Consider the following 25017-nt stretch of genomic DNA (forward strand, 5'->3'; position numbering starts at 1 on the left):
AAAAATACATTTCTTCTCATAGAAAAAGACAAACGTCAATGAAGATTATTTTTAAATAAGAAAACAAATGCAAAGCAAGCAAAACAATATGCCAATAATGATCTAATATTCTCTGGCAATGAAACACAAACTGAATGTAGTCAGCAAGCTACTTTGTAGCACGTTACTCTCTATTCCTTAAATTAGAGGCCCAAAACTTGTACTTAGCAGTAAATTGGGTACTAAATAGGTAATAATTTTTGATGCAGTCATATTAATGCTCTTGTGCAAATAAAAAAAGAAAGAGGCCGGGCACTGTGGCTCACGCCTGTAATCCCAGCACTTTGGGAAGCCGAGGCAGGTGGATCACCTGAGGTCTGGAGTTCGAGACCAGCCTGACCAACATGGAGAAACCCTGTCTCTACCAAAAATACAAAATTAGCTGGATGTGGTGGCACATGCCTGCAATCTCAGCTACTCGGGAGGCTGAGGCAGGAGAAGCGCTTGAACCCAGGAGGCGCAGGTTGTGGTGAGACGAGATTGTGCCATTGCATGACAGTCTGGGAAACAAGAGCAAAACTCCGTCTCAAAAAAAAAAAAAAAAAGAGATCTCTTTGCTACTTTGCTATCTCTTCCTTTGAATTAAACATTTTTATAGTTTGAATATCAGAGAAGTGTATTGTACATGTACACTAGGAACTTGACTGAGAATTTTACACACAAACTTGACCCACGGCATTAGATAAAAGAATGAAGTTTGTCCATAACAACTGGAGAGGTGATATGGTTTGGCTTGGTGTCTCCACCCAAATCACATCTGGAATTGTAATCCCTATAATTCTCATGTGTCAAGGGTGGGACCTGGTGGGGGGGTGACTAGATCATGGGGGTGGTTCCCCAATACTGTTCTCATGATAATGATGACAGTGAGTGAGTTCTGATGAGATCTGATGGTTTTATACTCTTTCCCCCTTCGTTTGTTTGCTCTGTCTCTCCGGCCGCCATGTAGGACATGCCTTTGCTTCTCTCTTGCCTTTCCCCATGATTGTAAGTTTCCTGAGATCTCCCCAGCCATGCAGAACTGTGAGGTGATTAAACCTCTCTCCTTTATAAATTACCCAGACTTGGATATGTCTTTGTAGCACTGTGAGAATGGACTAATTCAAGAGGGAACCCACCTAAGGTTTACCCAGACTTTCTGTCAAAAAATTTTAACCTGAAAAGATGTCATCTTGCATATATGCAAGTAAATAAATGAGAAAATAAGATGACAACACAACATAAGGAAAATTACTTAAGATCAGGAATGCATACTTTAAATAATTATCTATGTAGAATACAAAAGAAAATTTTAAGAAAAATATTTTCTCTTTCAAAATATTTAAGAGAAAAATAGAATTTGAAAGTAGAGCATAGGAATGTAAAAGAGAATAAGTTGAGATAAAAAGTAACAGGGCATTATAAAGAAGCTATAAAAAAAAGCAAAACTATAATAGCAGAATTAACATCTACAAATCAGAACAAAAATTGAAGTAATATTTTTAAATGTATATAGGAACACTCTCCAAATTAAAAAAGGACCAATAAATAAAAATAATGAGAGAAAGAAAATGGAGATGAAAATAATGTAAGAAAAGATAGGTAAGATCAGAGAGAAGATAGCTAATTTACAGATATACGATATGCTTTGAAAAAGATATTGCTTCTAAAAGGATGCAAAATTAACAAAAATAAATAGTATAATAATTTCTTGAGTTGAAAAAAGTGCTTGTTTTGTAGGGCACGAATCACGTCCTAGGCACAATTACTGAGAAGGTATCTCTACCTAGAAATACCATTAGCAATCATAAGGGCAAACATGTTTAAATTTTAAAAATAAAAGTAGAGCATAGTACAGTTTTTGTAATAAATTTAGACAAATGTCAATGAAGATTATTTTTAAATAAGAAAACAAATGCAATAAATAATAAAATAGAGCTACCATTGGACCCAACAACCCTACTACTAGGTATATACCTATAGGAAAATAAAGCATTCTATCAAAAAGACACATGCACTCACATGTTCATTGCCATGCTAATCACAACAGCAAAGACATGAAATGAACCTGGGTGCTCATCAAATGTGAATAGGATAAAGAAAATGTGACATATACACACCATGGAATACTATGTACCTATAAAAAGAATAAAATCATTTCCTTTAAAGCCATCTGGATGCATTTGTAGGCCATAATCCTAAATAGATCAATTCAGGAACAGAAAACAAAATACTACATCTTCTCATTTATAACTGAGGGCTAAACATCGGGCACACATGGACATAAATACGGGGAAAATAGACACTGTGGACTACTAGAAAAGGGAGTTAGGTAGAAAGGCATGAGTTGAAAAACTACCTGTTGGGTATTATGCTCACTGCCTAGGTGATGGAGTCTGTTCCCCAAACCTTAGCATCATGCAATATACCCCTGTAACAAACCTGCATATGTACCACCTATATCTAAAATAAAAGTTGAAAATGTCAACAATGACACACTCATGACATAATGGAACAGGCACTGGGAACTAAGACCAGTTAAATATAGAATGGTCTAAATAACTGTTGAAAATGTAGATATAAAACATGTAGAAATAGAAATCATTATTCTTGAAAGTTAATGCACCAGTTAAAGCATAATTTCAAAACCTGCATGACACTGAAATCAACTCATAAAACTATATAACCAGGAGCAAAAAAGAAGTCAGGTTCTTGTCATATTATTTCATCCTGTTCTTGCTTTAGTATCTGTTTCTGGACTTTTCAATAATATGATTCAGTTGATTCTCATTTATTTCTTCAGGCTGTTTAAATTAGATATATATATTTCTTGCAACAAAAAGTACTCTTACCATGGTATAAAAAAGTAATTTTAAACATTCATATACCATGCTTTTTCACTAAAAAGATTGCCAAATATTTAAGAAATAAGATCTCATAATAATGAATACCAAGGGAACATGGTTTTCATGGAGTACTGCTTGGAATGTACATCTTTAGACCCACTCAAGAAAGTAATTTGGAAACATCTAGTAAAGTTAAAAATACATATACATTTGACTAAGCAGTTTCATTGCAGTTCAGCTTAAAACAAAACAAAATTTGAACAAACAGTAGTTAAGGATATATGTACTAAAATGTTCATCACAATATTGCTTATAGTGATTGAAACAGCTACCACTAAGAATTTATAATAGAATAAACTATGGTAAAGTCAAACTGTATGACAAAAAGCAGCTATGAATCATTATGATTAAAAACCGGATGTACTAACATAGAAGAATGTCCACAATATCCTACTAAAATAACTTAAAAAGTTGGAAAATAAAACAGGTACTGTGATCATCATTTGTATTAAGAAAAGCAAACAAAATTTTAAGAGACTATATTGCAATCAGTTGACAAAGGACTGAAATTTTCTGCAGCATAATTCCATAATCATTTTTGCCAGTGCAGAGAAAAGATGCTGAAAGTTAATTTTTCACATGTGCTTTATTGCAGTATTTCTCCTATATATTACAACTTCAAATGTGGAATTGACATGTTCAATGGAGAGAGAACAGAAGCCACAAAAAATTTCTAAAGAAATAGATTAAAAAATGGGTAAGCTATACATATCAAATGTTACAGAAAATTTCTGGGCACGGTGGCTTGTACCTGTAAATCTCAGTGCTTTGGGATGCTGAGGCAGGAGGATTTCTTGGACCCAGCAGTCAAGATCACCTTGGACAATGTAGCGAGACCCCGTCTCTTAAAAAAAAAAATTAATGCTGGGTTTAGTGGTGTGTGCCTGTAGTCTTAGCTACTCTGGAGGCTGAGGTAGGACTATCACTTGATCCCAGGAGTTTGAGGCTGCAGTGAGCTAGAAACACCCTATTGCACTCCACAAAAGTTACATAGAATTGAAAATCACATGAGATATTTTAATGTAAAAATGGATATATGTAGAATTTCCATTATTTATTCAAGGACAGAATAGCAAAGTAAAATTGTTAACATTTCTCTGATCACTAGAGAAACCATTAAGAGTGGGCCTAAGGAATCATCTTACTTTTAAAATACACATTATTTAGTTTATTTTTGCTGTCATAACATGCCAATATTAGATTATAAAAATAATGAAATCAAATCTCATGAAGATTTGGAGTACAAAAGAAACCAAATTAAAATTACATTTAATAAGTGATAATTTGACCTACTGAATTATTACAATACTCAATGGCATACAGTGCAAAATAGAATGAGATTTTTATTTTTAGATAATTAAAAATTAAAGTAATATCTCTATTCTTTTAAATTATTAACAGTATTTCATAATTCAAAACAAAGCATCTTTAAGGGAAAGCATCATAATTTTTATAGGTGTGTTTACTTTTTCTTGGGGACCTATTATAAAATGGCTTTTACTTCTTTGTTCTATAATTTGGATAATAATGGAAAGGAATAGAAAAATTATAGTTATTTCACTCTGATATGTAATATAACCTTTCTCTTCAGAAGAGCAAATTAATTATTTTTGTAAATCTTATGAATTCACTTAACGGTTTTCTGATGCAGAAATATATATGCACACCATTTACTTTACATTAAACCATTACACTGAAACGTTAAAATTGCAGTGATGATAGAGTCTAATCTAAACTAATAGAAATTTGGTTTCATATTAGCAGATGAAGCTTCCTGCAAAAATCTACTCTGTACAGCCATCATATAAAGTTGGGCAAATGGGAAATAATTGCTTAAAGGCAATCTCCATAAGTAGTAATCAAGTAAACCTTCCAGCCACACACAACCAATCTGCATTATGTCTCTATAAAGAAGTATTTTCTAGATATTTAATTTTAATAGAATCATATAAAGTATAGTATTTTGCATTGATTTGATTTATTTATCTGGTTGGAACATCTCTCCTCTTTGACTGGTGGATATAGTCCATTAGAATTTGTTGCAGTTATTGATATGATTAGATTTATGTCTCAAATTTTGCTATATGTTTGACTATTTTATGTTTTATTTTCTTTTAAAAAATAATTTTTTGGTTGACAAAACTTGTATAAATTTGTCATGTGCAATAAGATGGCTTGAAATATGTATACATTGTGGAATAGCTAAATCAAGCTAATTAACCTATGCATTAGTTCACATGTTGATCACTTTTTTATGGTGAGAACACTTAAAATCACTCTTTTAGTGATTTTCCAAAAACACATAAATATGTTGAAGAGATATCTGCAGGCCTATGGTTATTGCAGCATTGTTCACAATTTCAAGGATATAGAACTAACCTAAGTGTCCATCAACAGATGAATACAGAAAATGAGGCATATATGCACAATGGAATATTATTTAGCCTTTAAAAAGAATACAATTCTGCCATTTAGGACAACATGAATGAAGCTAGAGGACATTGTATTAAGTGAAATAAACCAGGAAAAGAAAGACTAATACTATAGGACCTCACTTACATGTGTATTTTTAATTGTTAAACTCCTAGAAGTAGAGAGTAGAATGGTAGTTAACTGGGGCCAGGGGAATGAGGTGGAAAAATATTGGTCAAAGAATACAAAATATCATCATATAGGAGGAATAAATTCAAGAGATCTATTGTACAACAAGAAGACTGCACTTAATAATCTATATCTTTTTTTTTTTTTTTTTGAGACAGTCTCACTCTGTCACCTAGACTGGAGTGCAGTGGCAAGATCTCAGCTCACTGCAACCTCGGCCTCCCAGGTTCAAGCGATTCTCCTTTCTCAGCCTCCCATCTTAAAGGGCATTCTTTATCTCTTCAAATTATGTTTTATATAAAATGTTTAGTAACCATGGCATGATATAAAGATACATTTAGAAATGCTAATTGCAGAATACATTTTTTTCCCAGAAGAAATGTAGCTAAAAATAAGTTCTTTTGAACAACTTTCATCCTGGTTTGGAAGTAATTGGTGCATTTGCAATTATTATTTCATACTTCTTTTATACTGTTATCAGAGGATATTAAGGACTAGGATGCTGAGAATAAAAAGAAAACAGAAAAAGCTTAATCAAAGATAATAACTGATGTATTACTTTTTCTTTACAATGATTTTTCCTGTATATAATCAATTACTTATCAACTAACCAAAGGCACATCTTAAACAGATTTACAGGTTACAAACCCAACGGCTAAGGAACCCCATGGTAGTTGAGGCAGTATTGCACAGGGTAGAGGACAAGGTTATCAATACATCCTGAAATAAGTGATTGAAACTCAAGAAGTAGTTTCACATATGAACTGGAAAAAGTTGAAGATGTACGTTAATTTCTCATGTTGCTATATTAAGTGTGCATTTTAAAATAGTACAAATAGTCACCAAAAGAACACTACCAAAAACAAATGTGTAATAAGGCATAGAAAAACTGTAGATCCAGAAACTTTTAAGAAAGATAAATAAATTAGAAAAATAGCACAAACAGAAAAGACAAAAATAAGTCACAATATATAATCTTAATAATAAATATAAATGAATCAATGCTCTACTTATAAAAAAATTTGCTACAAGGTATACAAAAATTTTGTAAAAACTTGTTTACACTAATGTTGGGTTTGGTTTGGTTTTGCCTTTCTATTTCCTTGAAGTACATAATCAGGTTTTTTATTTGACAACTTTCCATTGTTTTGACGTGGGTGTTTTTTGTTTGTTTGTGTTGTTTTGTTTTTGCTGTAAACTTCACTCAGTACTGCTTTTACTTAACACAGCTTTTGGTATGTTGAGCTTCTATTTTACTTGTTTAAAAAACTTTTAAATTTTTATTTTTAATTTCTTCATTGTCCCATTGGTCATTCAGGAGCACACTAAGTTCCATGTATTTGTAGTTTCTGGAGCTCTACTTGCTATAGATTTCATAGTTTTATTCTGTTGTGGTTAGAAAACATACTTGATATGATTTTAATTTTTTGAATTTTTGAGACTATTTGTGGCTGAACATAAGGTCTATCCTGGGAAATATTTCACGTGCTGATGAGAAAAAACATGTGTATGCTATAGCTGTTGAATCAAGTGTTCTGAAGTGTTCTGTTAGGTCAATTTGCTCTATAGAGTAGTTTAACTGTGATGTTTCTTTGTTGATTTTCTGCCTAAATGATCTGTCCATTGCTAAAAGTAAGGTGTTGAAGTCTTATTATTGCATTGCAGTATCTCTTCATTTAGATCTAACAATATTTCCTTTATATATTCTAGTGCTCCAGTGTTGAGTATATATATATTTACTATTGTTATGTTCTCTTTCTGAATTGACACCTTTATCATTATATAATGACTTTCTTTGTCTCTTGTTACAGTTTTAGACCAAGTCCATTTTATGTTACACAAGCATAGCTACTCCTGCTCCTAAATGGTTTCTATTTGGATGGCATATCCTTTTCCATCCCTTAACTTTTATTTTATGTGCGTCTTTATAGGTGGAATGATTTTCTTGTAGAAAGTATCTTGTTGGGTCTTGTTTTTTAATCAAAATCAGCCACATTATGTCTTTAATTGAATAATTTAGTCCATTTACAGTCAATATTATTATTAAATGTTAACAACTTACTACTGTCATTTTGTTACTTGTTTTTTAGTTGTTTTGTAACTCCTCTCTTTTATTACTCCTTTTCTACTAACTTTGTTTGAGGTTATGTAATTTTCTCTGGTAGAATGTTTTGATTCATTGTTTATTTTTTATTTGTAATGTGTCTACCACAGATTTTCCCCTTGTGGTTACATGAAGCTTATAAAAATCCTAGAGCTATAAAAAGTTATTTATAACTTAATAGCAACCTAACTTTTACTACAATAAAATAAATGAACCAACAAAAAACCCTGGAAACATTAACTTCCTTTGCCCCCCACATTTTGAATTTTTGATGTCAAAATTTACATTTTTATATTGTCTATCTCTAAATAAATTGTTGTAGTTGTTATTTTAATAGTTTTTTCTTTAATTTTCTTATTGAAGATATAAATGGGTACACACTATGATGACAATATTTGTGTAACAATCACTTTAACACACTTCTAAGTTTGAAGAACTTTCTTTAGCATTTCTTATGAGACATGTCTGGTATTAATAAATTCCCTCAGCTTTTGTTTGTCTGGGAAAGTTGTCATATCTACTTCATTTCTAAAGGACAGCTTGTCTGGATTCAGTGTATTTTTATTACAATATTTTTTCTTAAGTACTATGAATATATTGCCCCTCTCCCTCCTGGCCTGTAAGTTTTCTGCTAAGAAGTTTTCTTCTGGGAGTATTGAATCTTCCTTATCGGTTTTTTTTTTCCTTTTCTCTCACTTCTTGCAGGATTGTCTTTGTCTTTGACCTTTGAGAATTTATTATAATATATATTGGGGTATTGTTATTTGGGTTAAATATGAATGGTGACCTTTGACATTCCAGTACCTGTATATTTAGATACATGAAAACTAAGCAACTTGCCTCTTAATTGTTTCTGGGTAAAGAATGAAATTAAGTCATAGATCAAAAAATTATTTGAAACAAATAAAGATAGACACACAATAAACCAAAATCTCTGAGATATGGCCAAAACAATGTTAAGAGGAACATCTATAGTGCTAAATGCCTACATGAAGAAGTTAGAAAATTCTCAAATTAACAAAACAATGTCACACATAAAGGAACTAGAAAATCAAAGATGAACTAAATTCAAAACTATCATAAAAAAGAGTTAAAATCAGAGGAGAACTACATGAAATTCAGACCAAAGAAGCCATACAAATTATAAATAAAACTAAAAACTAGTTTTTTGAAAGAATAAACAACATTGATAGACCACCAGATAGATTGTAAAAGAAATAAAAGAGAATCCAGATAAGTAAAATGAGAAATGACAAAGATGGCATTATAAATCATCTTACAGAAATAGAACAGATTTTCAGACACTTCCCTGAACACTTCTATATGCACAAAATAGAAAATCCAAATGAAATGGGTAAATTCCTAGAAACACATAACCTGCAATATTGAACCAGGAAAAAATTGAAACACTAAATAGACCAATAATGAGTTATAAATAGAATTTGTAATAAGAAAACTACCCACCAACAAAAGCCCTGGGCCAGAGGGATTAATAATCAATCTCTGCCAGATGTACAAAGAAGAGGTGATACCAATCATACAGAAATTATTCCAAAAGATTGACAAGGAAGCATTGCTCCCTGACTAATTGATGAAACCAGTATCATCCTGATAACAAAATCTGGCAATGACACAACAAAAGGAATTAAATAAAAGGAATTAAAACCAAAGACAATAATCTTCTCGTTTTATTTCTTTGCTGTTGTCTGAACAAAGAAATGAAAAGTCCCCTAAAAAAAAATAACGAACAGCATCCAGCAGCAGATCAAAAAGATAATTCATAAAAAATGAGGGGGCTTTATTTCTGAAATACAAAGATGACTCAATATACACAAATCAATGAATATGATTTACCAAATAAGCTGAATTAATAAAAAAGTATAAAACCTAAATAGATGCAGAAAAAACATTTGATAAAATCAAATATCTCTTCATGACAAAATCCCGAAAAAAAATCTACGCATTGAAGTAGTACAACTCAAAATATTAAGAGCCATTTATGAGAAAATCCAATGTCAACATCATCCTGAGGAGGCAAAAGTTGAAAGCATTGCCCCTAAAAACTGGAACAAGACTAGGATATTCACTCTCACCACTCCTATTCAACATAGTACCGGAAGTCTTAGTCAGAACAATAAGGCAAGATAAAGAAATAAAATGCATCTAAATAGGAAAAAAGAAAGGTAAATTATCTCTGTTCACTGAGGTTATGATTCTATACCTAGAAAATTCTGAAGATTCCTCCAAAAGACTCCTAGATTAGAAGCATGAATTTAGTAAAGTTTCAGGATACAAAATCAATGTACAAAGGCATTTCTATACACTAATAACATTCAAGGTGAGAACCACATCAGGAATGTAGTTTCATTTACAAAAAAGACAAAAAATACCTACCAATATATCTAACCAAGTAGTTGATAGATTTCTTTTTCATTCTTTTTTTTTTTTTTTTTTTTTTTGAGGTGGAGTCTCACTCTGTCGCCCAGGCTGGGGTGCAGGGGCACAATCTTGGCTCACTGCAAACTCCACCTCTCGGGTTCACGCCATTCTCCTGCCTCAGCCTCCTGAGTAGCTGGGACTACAGGTGCCTGCCACCACACCCAGCTAATTTTCTTTTTTTTTTGTATTTTTAGTACAGACAGGGTTTCACCGTGTTAGCCAGGATGGTCTCGATCTCCTGACCTTGTGATCCATCTGCCTCAGCCTCCCAAAGTGCTGGGATTACAGGCGTACACCACCCCACCTGGCCAGTAGTTGATAGATTTCTATAAAGACAACTACAAAAGAAAGATGAAAGAAATTACAGATGACACAAACAGAAGGAAGACAATTCTATGCTCATCAATTGAAAGAACCAGTATCATCGAAATCCACATACTACCCAAAGACATATACAAATCAGACTTATTCCTGGTTTAGTCTTGGGAGGGTGTACGCATCAAGTAATTTATCCATTTCTTCTAGATTTTCCAGTTTATTTGTATAGAGGTGTTTATAGTGTTCTCTGATGGTAGTTTGTATTTCTGTGGGATCAGTGGTGCTATCCCCTTTAACATTTTTTATTGTGTCTATTTGAGTCTTCTCTTTATTCTTCATTAGTTTAGCTAGTAGTCTATTTTGTTATTTTTTTCAAAAACAACAGCTCCTGGATTTGTTGATTTTTTTGGAGGGGTTTTGTGTCTCTATCTCCTTCAATTCTTCTCTGATCTTAGTTATTTCTTGTCTTCTACTATCTTTTGGATTAGGTTGTCTCTCTAGCTTTTTTAATTGTGATGTTAGGGTGTCCGTTTGAGATCTTTCTAGCTTTCTGATGTCAGCATTTAGTGCTATAAATTTCCCTCTTAACACTGCTTTAGCTGTGTCCCAGAGATTCTGATATGTTGTCTCTTTGTTCTCGTTGGTTTCAGAGAACATCTTCATTTCTCCCTTAATTTCATTATTTACCCAGGAGTCATTCAGGAGCAGGTTCTACAATTTCCATGAAATTGTGTGGTTTTAGGTGAGTTTCTTAATCCTGAGTTTTAATTTGATTGCACTGTGGTCTGAGAGACTGTTTGTTATGATTTCTATTATTTTGCATTTGCTGAGGAGTGTTTTACTTATAATTATGTGGTCGATTTTAGAATAAGTGCCATGTGGCACTGAGAAAAATGTATATACTGTTGATTTGGGGTAGAGAGTTCTGTAGACATCTACTAGGTCCACTTGATCCCAAACTGAGTTCAAGTCCTAAATATCCTTGTTAATTTCTGTCTTGTTGATCTGTCTAAAAATGACAGTGGGGTGTTAAAGTCTCTCACTATTATTGTGTGGGAATCCAAGTCTCTTTGTAGGACTCTAAGAACCTGTTTTATGAATCTGCATGCTCCCGTATTGGGCGCATATATATTTAGAATAGTTAGCTTGGCCTTTTGGGTTTTCAGCACTTTCTCATTGATTCTTTCTCATCTTCATGAGTTTGCCTAGTTATGGTCTTTGAGGCTGCTGACTCTTGGATGAGGTTTTTTTGGGGGCCTTTTTTGTTGTTGTTGCTTTCTGCTTGTTTTTCTTTCAATAGTCAGGTCTCTCTTCAGTAGGGCTGCTGCAGTATTCTGCGGGTTCAGTTTGGGCCCTATTCATCTGATTCTCTCATGTGCCTGGAGATGTCACTCAAGGAGGCTGGAAAACAGCAAAGATGGGTGCCTGCTACCTCTTCTGGGACCTCTGACCTTGAGGGGCACCAAACTGATGCCAGTAGGATCTCTCCTGTATAGGGTGTCTGACAACACCTATTGGAAAGTCTCACCCAGGAGGATGGCATTGAGATCAGAACCCATTTAACGAAGCACTTTGTCCCTTGGCAGAGAGGGTGTGCTTTGCTGGGGGGAAACTCATTTGTCTTGGCTGCCCAGATTCCACAGAATTACCAGTCTGGTGCTCCACAGAGACTGTAGCCACCTCTCCCACTAGGGGCTCAGGCCCAGGGGTATTCAAATAGGAAGGGAGGAAGTCATGTTGTCTCTGTTTGCAGATGACATGATTTTATATTTAGAAAACCCATTATCTCAGCCCCAAAATTTCTGGAACCGATAAGCAATTTCAGCAAAATCTCAGGATACAAAATCAATGTGCAAAAATCATAAGCATTCCTTTACACCCACAATAGGGAAGCAGAGAAGCAAATCATGAATGAACTCCCATTCACAATAACTACAAAGAGAATAAAATACCCAGGAATAAAACTAACGAGAGATGTGAAGGACCTCTTCAAGCAGAACCACAAACTACTGCTCAAGGAAATCAGAGAGGACACAAACAAATGGAGAATCATTTCGTCCTCATGAATAGGAAAAATCAATATCGTGAAAATGGCCATACTGCCCAAAGTAATTTATAGATTCAATGGTATTCCCATCAAACTACCATTGACATTCTTCATAGAATTAGAAAAAACTACTTTAAATTTCATATGGAATCAAAAAAGAGCCCATATAATCAAGACAATCCTAAGCAAAAGGAACAAAGCTGGAGGCATCATGCTACCTGACATAAAACTATACTACAAGGCTACAGTAACCCAAACAGCATGGTACTGATACCAAAACAGACATATAGACCAATGGAGCAGAACAGAGACCTGAGAAATAACACCATACATCTACAAACATCTGTTCTTCGACAAACCCCATAAAAACAAGCAATGGGGAAAGGATCTCCTATTCAGTAAATGGTGCTGGGAAAACTGGCTAGGCATATGCAGAAAATTGAAACTGGACCCTTCCTTACACGTTATAAAAATTAACTCAAGTTGGATTAAATACTTAAATGTAAAACCAAAAATGATAAAAAAAAAATCCTAGAAGAAAACTTATGCAATACCATTCAGGACATAGGTATGGGCAAAGACTTGATGACTAAAACACCAAAAGCAATTGCAACAAAAGCCAAAATTGACAAATGGGATCCAATTAAACTGAAAAGCTTCTGCACAGCAAAAGATACTATCATTAGAGTGAACAAGCAATCTACAGAATGGGAGAAAATGTTTGCATTCTACCCATCTTACAAAGGTCTAATATCCAGTACTTACAAGGAACTTAAACATATTTACAAGAAAAAAAAACAACAACAACTGGATCAAAAAGTGGGCAAATGTCTTCTCAAAATAAGACATTTACGTGGCCAACTAACACATGTAAAAAAGCTCAACATCCCTGATCATCAGAGAAATGCCAATGAAAACCACAATGAGGTACCATCTCATGCCAGTCAGAATGGCGATTATTAAAAAGTCAGCTACTTGTAGATACTGGTGAGGCTGTGGAGAAATAGAACGCTTTTACACGTTGGTAGGAAGGTAAATTAGTTCAACCATCATGGAAGATAGTGTGGCTATTCCTCAAGGATCTAGTACCAGAAATACCATGTGATCCAGCAATCCTATTACTGGGTTTATACCCAAAGGAATATACATCATTCTACTATAAAGACACGTGCACACATATGTTTATTGCAGCACTATTCACAATAGCAAAGACATGGAACCAACCCAAATGCCCATCAATGATAGACTGGATAAAGCAAATATGGTACATATACACCATGGAATACTAGGCAGCCATAAAAAGGAATGAGATCATGTCCTTCACAGGGACATGGATGAATCTGGAAGCTATCATCCTCAGCAAACTAACATAGGAACAGAAAACCAAACACCGCATGTTCTCACTCATAAGTGGGAGTTGAACATTGAGAGCACATGGACACAGAGAGGGGAACAAAACACACCAGGGCCTGTTAGGGGATGGGGGCTGAGGGGAGGGAACTTAGTGGATGGGTCAATAGGTGCAGCAAATCACCATGGCACATGTATACCTACGTAACAAACTTGCACATTCTGCATGTGTATCCCATTATTTTTTAGAAGAAGAAATAAAGAAAGAAAAATGAGAAAGCCACACAGTGATGCCAATTTTCTTTCATCAATGTGGGAAAATAATTCAATAAATCTTACTCTTGTTATAAAAATTAACTCAAAATAGATCACAGATTAAACATAGTGTGTAAACAACAAAAGGTTTTGAAAAAATAATTTGAGAAAATGCTTAAAATCTGGAGCAAGGCAAATAATTCTTATACTTGGCACTAAAGACATGGGCCATAAAAGGAAAAATCTGTAAATTACACTACATCAAATTAAAAAGCTTTTGCTGTGAAGTCGTCCTATTAAAAGGATGAACAGACAAGCTCCTGATTGACACAAATTTTTTTGCAAATTACATACATGACAAAGTACTTGTGAGTAGAATTTTAAAGAGCTCTCAAAATTCAACAGTTAAAAAAAAGAAACTTAAAAAAAACCTCTAATAAGAAAGGCAAAACATATGAACAGACATTTTATTGAAGGAAATACGCAACGGCAAATAAGCTCTTGAAAGATATTCAGCATTACTAGTTACAAGAAAATTAAAATTAAAACCTCAATGAGATGTCCTTACACTCCTATCAGATGGCTTAAAAACAACATAGTGACAATACCATATCTTAGTGGAGATGGAGAGAAATTGCATCAATTGCATCATTCATGCATTGCTGTGGGAATGTAAAGTGAAGCCACCAATCTGGAGAATTGTATGTCAAATTGTATGTCATGTTTCTTAGAAATTAAGCATGTGCTTCCCATATGACCATCAATTATAGTTCTGAGCATTACCCAAGAAATGAAAATTTATGTCGACACAAAACCTTTACATGAATATTTATAGCAGACTAATTCATAATAGCCAAAAAGTGGAAGCAAGCCATATGCCCTATCCTTCGGTGAGTGAATAAATACACAAACTGTGATATATGCATACCATAAAACAATATTCAGCAATAAAAAGAACAAACTATTGACCTATGCAATAACTTAGAAAAATCTTAATGAAATACCCTCAGTGAGAAAAAGCCTATCTCAAAAGTTTCCATACTTATTGTTCAATTTTATAACATTCTCAAAATGACAAAATTACTGAGATGAAGAAGATATGAGTGGTCACAAGGATGTCTTGAGGAAGAAAGCGAGGTCTCTGAAGCTACAATAGAGTGTCATGAGGAATCATTGTAATAAAATTATTGAAATTGTTTTTTTAATAAAAATGCATAGATCTAAATGCACATGCATGTGCACACGCATGTGTGCACACACACACGAGTGCATATAAAATGAGAACTCTGAATAAGGTCAATGGATTTTATCAATGTTGGTTTTCTGGTTGTGTTATTATTCTATAAGTACACCAGAAGTTACCACTGGGAAAGATGAGTGTTTGGTATAGAGCATGTCTCTGTATTATTTCCTACAACTGCATGTGTGTCTGTAATCTCAAAATAAAAAGTTTATATAAAAATGGGCAAAAGACTTGAGCAGACGTTTAACCCAAGTTGATATATAGATGGGAAATAAACATGTGAAAAGATGTTACATACCATTGTCAGCAAAATGCAAAATGAAAACACAATGTAATACCACCATACATCTATTAAAATGGCTAAAATTAAAAATAAATGACAACACAAAGTGCTGACAATAATGCACAGCAACTAAAACTCTCATACATTATTAGTAGAAATGTAAACATGGCACATGTATATATATGTAACAAACCTGCACATTGTGCACATGTACCCTAAAACTTAAAGTATAATAATAATCAAATTTAAAAAAAAAGAAATGTAAAATGTTGCAACCACTCTGAAAAATGGAAATTTAAAAAATAATGTCAAACATAACCTAAAATATGGCCCAGTCAGTCCACTCCTAAATATTTGCCAGGGAAAAATTGAAATTTTGTCTACACAGAAACCTTCACTTTGGGAGGTTTTCTTCCAGTTTGTAACACTACAATAAGATGAAAAAGAAGATGACCATAATGATCATAAAATATAATTGTTAATTTCTACAGGAGTAGAGATTACCCTCAGGAAATAATATTAATTAAATATGATACAATTTAGTCACAATTTCTAAAGTGCTTTATAAAATATCAAAAACTATGAACAAACCATACAAAATACCAATAAAACATACAAAATACCAATTTATGTATGTCTCTGCTTATCATTAGAACTTTTCTATTGTGTTATTTTTGCATGTATGTAACTCTTGTTCCTTTATTAATCTGAAAACTAATCAATTTCTTCTGATTATCATATTTCTTCTTAAGAGAGAAACAGATTTTCATCTAATCAGCTTCACGGTAGGTTTTACTTGTCATAGTATGGGGAACTTAATTTAAGGAAATTATTATTGCCAGGTTTCTGCAAACATCAGTACTTTATTAAGATAAACATCTATTGCAAACTGTTCTTAAAAAATTATTTTTATGCTAAATTATTTGATCATACTTAGGTTATTTTTGCCTTGAATGACTATATGAACTGATAAATCTCATTTAGATTATCAATATTTTAAAATTATTCTATTGAAAAATAGATACAATAAATCATTCTACCATAAAGACATGCACGTGAATGTTCATTGCAGCACTATTCACAATAGTAAAGACATAGAATCAACCTATATGCCCATCAATGACAGACTGTATGCAGAAAATGGTGCATATACACCATGGAACACTGTGTGGCCATAAGAAAGAACAAGATGGTGTGTTTTGCAGGAATATGGATAGAGATGGAGGCTATTATCCTTAGCAAACTAATGCAGCAACAGAAAACCAAATACTGCATTTCTTTACTAATAAGTTTACTTTTGTTGCAATGATTTGTGCTAAATGATGAGAATTCATGAACACAAAGAAGAAACAGATGTTGTCTCTACTTCAGAGTAGACAGAAGAAGGAGGGAGAATGGAAAAGATAACTATTGAGTACTCTGCTAAATACCTGGGTGAGGAAATATCTGTACAACAAACCTCCGTGACACAAGTTTATCTATGTAACAAACCTTCACATGTACCCTTGAACCTAAAATATAAGTTAAAAATTAAAAAGTAATAAAAATAAATAATAAATAAAATATAGATTAAAGTGGCAAAATGAAATTAAAATTGAAGATTTTGTATCATGAATATTTTATTTTAAGTTAACTCTTATTTTAAGTTTGGGGTACATAGGTTTGTTACATAGGTAACCTTGTACATAGAGTTTGTTACATAGGTAAATTTGTGTCATGGGGGTTTGTTGTACAGATTATTTCATCACCCAGGTATTAAGACTACCATCCATTCGTTATTTTTTCTGATCCTCTCCCTCCTCTCACTTTCTACCCTCTTATAGGCCCTAGTGTGTGTTGTTCCCCTCTATGTGTCCATGTGTTCATATCATTTAACTCCTACTTATAAGTGAGAACATGTTGTATTTGGTTTTCTGTTCCTGTGTTAGTTTGCTAAGGATAGTGGCCTCCAACCGTATCCATGTCCCTGCAAAGGATATGATTTTTTCTTTTTGATGCCTGCATAGTAATCCACGGTGTATATGTACAACATTTATCCAGTCTATCACTGATAGGCATTTAGGTTGATTCTTACAGATGCTGGATATTAGACCCACCTTTGTCAGATATATGGTTTGCAAATTTTTTCTCCCATTCTGTAGGCTGTTTACTCTGTTGATAGTTTATTTTGCTGTGCAGAAGCTCTTTACTTAAATTAGATTCCATGTATTAACTTTTACTTTTGTTGCAATTGTTTTTAGCATCTTCATCATGATATCTTTGCCCCTGCCTGTGTCCTGAATGGTATTGCCTAGGTTGTCTTCCAGGGTTTTTATAATTTTTGGTTTTACATTTAAGTCTTTAATCCATCTTGAGTTAATTCTTTTATCTGGTGTAAGAAAAAAGACCAGTTTTAATTCTCGGCATATAGCTAGCCAATTATCTCAGCATCATTTGTTGAATAAGGAATCCTTTCTCCATTACTTGCTTTTGTCGACTTTGTCAAAGATCAGATACTTGTATGTGTGTTGTCTTATTTCTGGGCCTTCTATTCTGTTACATTGGTCTATGTGTCTGTTTCTGTATGAGTACCATGTTGTTTTGGTTACTGTAGCCCTGTAGTATATTTTGAAGTAAGGTAGCATGATGCCTCTAGCTCTATTCTTTCACTTAGAATTGCCTTTACTATTCAGGCTCTTTTCCAGTTTCATATGAATTTTAAAATAGCGGTTTTTTTTTCTAGTTTTGTGAAGAATGTAATTAGTAGTTTGATAGGAATAGCATTAAATTTATAAATTGCCTTGGGCATTATGGCCATTTTAACCATATTGATTCTTCCTATCCAAGATAATGGCACATTTTTCCATTTGTTTGTGTCATCTCTGATTTATTTGAGCAATGTTTTGCAGTTATTCTTGTAGAGATTTTTTTTTACCTTCCTGGTTAGTTTTATTCCTAGGTGTTTTATTCTCTTTGTGACAATTGTGAATGGAATTACATTCTTGATTTGGTACTCAACTTGACTCTTGTTGTATAGGAATGCTATTGATTTTGGTACATAGATTTTGTATCTGGAGACTTTACTGAAGTTCTTCATCAGCTTAAGGAACTTTTGGACCAAGACTACGGGGTTTTCTAAATATAGGATCATGTCATCTGCAAACAGAAATAGTTTGACTTCCTCTCTTCCTATTTGGATGCCCTTTATTTCTTTCTTTATATATATAATTTCTATATGATTTTTATATATCTTTATAAATGATTTTATACATATGCATATATATCATGAAATTGTATATGATTTTAACAAGACTTATTATTTTATTTTTAGTTGACATGTAATAATCTTAAATATTCTTGGGATACATAGTCATATTTTGATATGTGTATACAAGGTGTAGTAGTCAAATCAGGATAAGTAGCATACCCATCACCTCATTTATCATTTCTTTGTTTTGTGAACATTCAAAATCCTCTCTTCAAGCTTTTTAAAAATATACAATAAATTATATCTAACTACATTCATCCTACAATGGTCTTGCTTTAGGCATTTTAATAAAGTGTAATTTTGAGCATGATTATCAAAATGTAAATCAGCAAGTATAAAATGTTAAGTTGGAGATTATAGGCAATATTTTATGTATTACAAAATAATTAAATTAACTCAAAAATTTTAAAAATGAATAAAGTCATAATTGTAATGAAATGATTCTAAAGTAACTCTACTCATATTTAATGATTTCGATACCTTGACATTTCATGTCAAGCAGTCAGTTCCTATTGCTCTTGAAGGTTTAGTCTATCACTACCCTCACTTGTATAATACCTAATAAAATATTGGTAATGGCTTAATTTTTGTTCTATTTATATCATTTCATATCAAGGATATTCTAATCTCTTTACATGATAGAGAGTGTTTTCTTCTGATAAAATATTTTTTAGAAATGTAGTCCATATAGATTTTCAGATTTATTGCCATATTCTTCATTGCATCTTCTTTTATATTTATGCAGAATAAGTTTTATTTTCTAGTTCTTGTTTCTAAAAATACCTATTTTTTCTTTTTCTCTTTTATTCTGCATCCATCTTGGCAAAAATTTGTCAAGCTATCTTTTAAAATGGAAGATATTTGGATTAAGTTATATTCTCTATTATATATTAGTTTCCTGTTTTATAAATTTATTTTCTAACATTTATTATTATTATATTTATTTTGTTTATTTATTTATTTTTGCGATGGATTCTCGCTCTGTCACCCAGGCTGGAGTGCAGTGGTGCGATCTCGGCTCACTGCAAGCTCCGCCTCCTGGGTTCCCACAATTCTCCTGCCTCAGCCTCCAGAGCAGCTGGGACTACAAGCGCCCACCACCACGCCTGGCTAATTTTTTTGTATTTTTAGTAGAGACAGGGTTTCACCGTGTTAGCCAGGATGGTCTCAATCTCCTGATCTCGTGATCTGCATGCCTCGGCCTCCCAAAGTGCTGGGATTACAGACGTGACCCACCGTGCCCGGCCTTTCTTATTTCTTAATAAATAGTTTTGATCCTTTTGTGTTTTGAAACTCATTGATTTTCAGCCTGCCTTCTAAAGTAAATTTGCTTTGGACATATATATATATATTTTTTTTTTTTTTGAGACGGAGTCTCGCTCTGTCGCCCAGGCTGGAGTGCGGCGGCGCGATCTTGGCTCACTGCAAGCTCCGCCTCCCGGGTTCACGCCATTCTCCTGCCTCAGCCTCTCCGAGTAGCTGGGAATACAGGCGCCCGCCACCACGCCCGGCTAATTTTTTTGTATTTTTAGTAGAGATGGGGTTTCACCGTGGTCTCAATCTCCTGACCTCGTGATCTGCCCGCCTCGGCCTCCCAAAGTGCTGGGATTACAAGCGTGTGGACCTATTTTTATAGGTAGTATTTCTGTTTTCAGCTGTAAATATTTTCTGATGTACAGTATAATTTCTTCTTTCATAGTAAGTTACTTAGAAGTACATTTATTAGTTTCATATATATGTACATTTTTAAAGTCATCTTTATTTTTTAGATTTCTAACTTAATTGCATAATGATCCAAGAATGTGGGATGTATGATACTAGGCTTTTGATATTTATTGGAACTCAGTCTGTGGTTTTGTATGTGGTTGGTTTCATAAATGTACAGTATATACTTTAAATATTATGTATTTTCAACTATTGCTGCAGTGTTTTGAATGTATCTATTACAGTGAGATTGTTGTGTCATTAAAATCCTTTTTATATTTACTGATTTTCTATTTGTTTAAAACATAAATTATAGGAAGAAATGTTAGAATCCCCTACTACATTGATGTCTTTATTTTTTCCTTGTAGCTCTAGTTGTGTCATTTTCCACTCTGTATATTTTTAGATGCATAAAATGAGGGGCGTACTTGTAAATGTTTGAAATTCAGCCCTCTTCAAGGAAAAAGATGCCCTGATTTATAGTGTTTATCCATTTCTGTGGCACAAATAATCTCCCCAAGATATAAGCTGAAGTCACTAATGCTGAGCTGAGAAAAAGATAACAATTAGCTCTCATAAGCCAACAACAGGAGACTCCAGTACACCAGCTATACAGATACATGTGTGTGCGTTATATATCCTCTATGTATTCTTGATAATTGAAAATGTGTGTGTGTGTTGTGGAGCCCCCTCTTTATCTCTATCAATGTATTTTTCCTTGAAGAGTTTGATTTGTTTTTCACTGTGCTATTAAGAGTTGTATCTAAGCTTTCTTTTTTACTTTTTCATGCTTTACTTTTATATACCCTATATTTAGTTATGTTTCTGGAAGCCTAGTGGGATGGTTCATGCCTTTTATCCCAGCACTCTGGAAGGCTGAGGTGCGCAGATCACTTGAGTCCAGGAGTTAGAGAACAGCCTGGGCAACATGGCGAAATTCTGTCTCTACAAAAAATATGAAAATTAGCCAGGTGTGGTGGTACATGCCTGTCATCCCAGCTATTTGGGAGGGTGAGGCAGGAGGATCTCTGGAACCTGTGAGAGGAAGGTTGCAGTGAGCCGAGATGACACTACTGCCCTCCAGCCTGGGTGACAGACAGAGACACCATCTCAAAAAAAAAAAGTTTCTTATAGAAAGCTTACGGTGAGATTTTATTTTGTAATTAGCCTGCTTAGGTGAGTTAAATTACTGAAGTATTTTTATTTATTTCAACCAATTTTGTATTTCAATTTCCTGCCATTTATATCTCTTTTAACCTCCTTTTTCCCCACTTCGTTCTCATTTTATTTTTTGTCTCTCTGCTTGTTTGGAAGTTACAATCTTTCTTTCTTCTCTTTTGATGGTTGTCCTTGACAGTTTAACATGCATATAGAATTAAAACAGTGAACTTCAATGCAAAACCAATACAAGTTCCTAAGAACATTTGAACAACAATAATTACCCTCTTCATTAATAAATTTTAGGTTTTATTTGCTGAATTTTTTAATTTATCCTTCAAAAGCAAATTTATTAGTGTTTCAAGATGTAAATATTTGTTTACATATAACTATATATTTACCACTTTCTTAGGTTCATTATTGCTCCTTGAAACTCAGAATGTAATTGCTGATACTCAATAGTTGTATATAACTTTTTCTCATACTACTTCAGCATGAGTGAACATTTTGACATCTCACCAGGTTTATTCAATGCATTATTTCAGTTAATTTATTTTCTCTGAAAGGTAAAAATATGACCTCTGTTTTAGACTGCTGACTTGCCCTCATTTGTGGTGAAATATTTTCCCTCAACCACCATTGAATGTCTAAGAAAATATTGTAGAACAATATTCAAGTCATTGATTTCTGTAGCCAATGTTTTTGTTTTTCATTTTTATTAGTAGGTTACTAAGAGTACTATCAAATCAGGGTTTACTACATATACTCCTATGATATAAGTTTATTTAATATTAAAACAAATGGGCTGGGCATGGTGGCTCACGCCGGTAATCCCAACATTTTGGGAGGCCCAGGTGGGCAGATCACCTGAGGTGCGGAGTTCAAGACCAGCCTGGCTAACATGGTGAAACCCCATCTCTACTAAAAATACAAAATTAGCCAGGGTGATGGTGCATGCTTGTAATCCCAGCTACTCGGGAGGCTGAGGCAGGAGAATCACTTGAACCCAGGAGGCGGAGGTTGCAATGAGCCAAAATTGCGCCATTGCACTCCAGCCTGGGCAACAACAACGAAACTCTGTCTCAAAAAAAAAAACAACAACAACAAAACAACAACAACAACAACAAGAAAAATGGATATAAAGGTACATTTAAGTAATAATAAATTAGCATGTGAATGTTTGCCGATTCTCCTTTTCATATTAGCACACTATAAAAGCTATGTATTCATAATATATTTTAAAACAATCCTAATATAAGTTTTTCATGTCCTTTAGGTCAGATTTCCAAATTTTATTGACATTTCCTGGTTATTGTGATAGATCTCTGTCAAGAAGTAAAATAAGCTGCATTTTGAAAAAGTATATATCATAATCTTTAATATTTTCCCATACATACAAAACAAACAAGCAAGAGTAAAATCTGACATTAAAACAAATTTATAGTAAATAGAATGTCTAATATGGCTTGTAGCGAGTGTTTTAAGAATGAGATTTAGAGAAGTTTTTTTCTAACTTGCTGTGTAAAGAATTAACTTAGGAATCAGTTCCTCAGGATCAATGTCAATGGGTTAGTTTAATAAAGTTAATTCTTACACAATCTTTTAAAAAGACAATCTTCTAAATTTACATGTAGTTGGGGGAACATGGCATCAATGATGTATACAATCTAAAATATTCTATTTTTAGATTGGTTGCTTTTTAAAGCCTATGGGAAAAATATCCTTTTGATCTTTAGCATCAGCAAATTCTTAAATACTGGTGGAGAAAAAAAGATCAATATTGCCTTATAAGCTTCAATTTGCAAGTTTTACAACATTGCCTGATAGTTTTAATCGGATACTCTTATCTGTCCTTGTTATATGTCAAACAATTCACTACTGTAAATATAAGGAACTGATAATGAATAGCACTAATTTGAAGTAGTCATTATGGCTTTAAGCTCTATATCCTTAAAGTGTGTGAGCCTGCATAATCTTTAACCAGAGGCAATTTTAAATGAAGATATTAAACCTAGGAGGTGAATTAGAACCAATATAAATGTTAATCTGTTTTGAATACCAATTCCATGCTTATTAATTCTTTTGGCACTTTGTGAAGATAAAGGAGCTACAATGGCCTGCATTTTAATAAAACATATAGTAACAGATGAGTTGTATGCTTGGAATTGAATGAGTTATATTCTGCACAGTGAAAAATTTGAGCATACAGCAACTAAATATTTGGGTGTGATTATAAAACAATGCACTGCTTTATACAGCATAAGATAGCTAACAGGTTTTTGGATTGTTAACTAGATGTACCCGTTTTTTCTGATTAGCCTTGGGAAAAATAAGAGTAATGTTCCGTTTTTTCTAGAGAGTTGCTGTAGAAAAGTGCATTATGATGAGAAAGAAATTATAAATGGAGAGTTTATAGTCCATAGTATCACAGTGAGATTTTCTTGTTTTGTTTCTTATAGAAAGAATGTGAAAGTTAAACTTGTGGCTCAGTCCCTCTATATATTGTTTCTTAATTCTTACCTTCCTTCATGAAAGAATCTCTTCATTCTTTTCCACCTATCTAAGATATACTCCTATTCAAGTGTCAATGGTAAATATTAATACTACTATATTAATAGGAAGTAATGTTACTAATACTAATCTTGAATATTTCTTGAAATAATCCCATACATACCAATCTATGGACCAGTATAATATTTGCCTAGATATAATTTTGATTTCTTTCCTCTAGGTGAGGCACAACTATATTCATTATGCTTTTCTCCTAACAATTATGCAAGCTTCCAGAAGGCAAAACATGAGAGTCACCTTTAAGTTTTTATCTTACCTAATCTCACAACACTTGATATAGTTAATCTGTCACCGCTTCTTGACATTTTTCTTCCCTTGCCTTCCAGAACATCATCCTCTTTTTTACTTCCCTCTTACTTCATTAGTTGTTCCGCCCAACCCACAGACAGCCAGACTTTAAGGTTATCTCCCTTGTCCCCTGAACATTGCTGTTATCCTGTTCTTAAGGTGCCCAGATTTGATATTGTTCAAACACACATGCTCTACAAACAATTTGTGCAGTTAACACAATTATCATAGGGTCCTGAGGCGATATACATCTTCAGCTTACAAAGATGACAGGATTAAGAGATTAAAGTAAAGACAGGCATAGGAAATCACAAGAGTATTGATTGGGGAAGTGATAAATGCCTATGAAATCTTCACAATTTATTTTCAGAGATTGCAGTAAAGACAGGCGTAAGAAATCATAAAAGTATTAATTTGGGGAACTAATAAATGTCCATGAAATCTTCACAATTTATGTTCTTCTGCCATGGCTTCAGACGGTCCCT

This window comes from Nomascus leucogenys, chromosome X, assembly GCF_006542625.1.
Source record: "Nomascus leucogenys isolate Asia chromosome X, Asia_NLE_v1, whole genome shotgun sequence".
In the NCBI taxonomy this organism is placed as follows: domain Eukaryota; kingdom Metazoa; phylum Chordata; class Mammalia; order Primates; family Hylobatidae; genus Nomascus; species Nomascus leucogenys.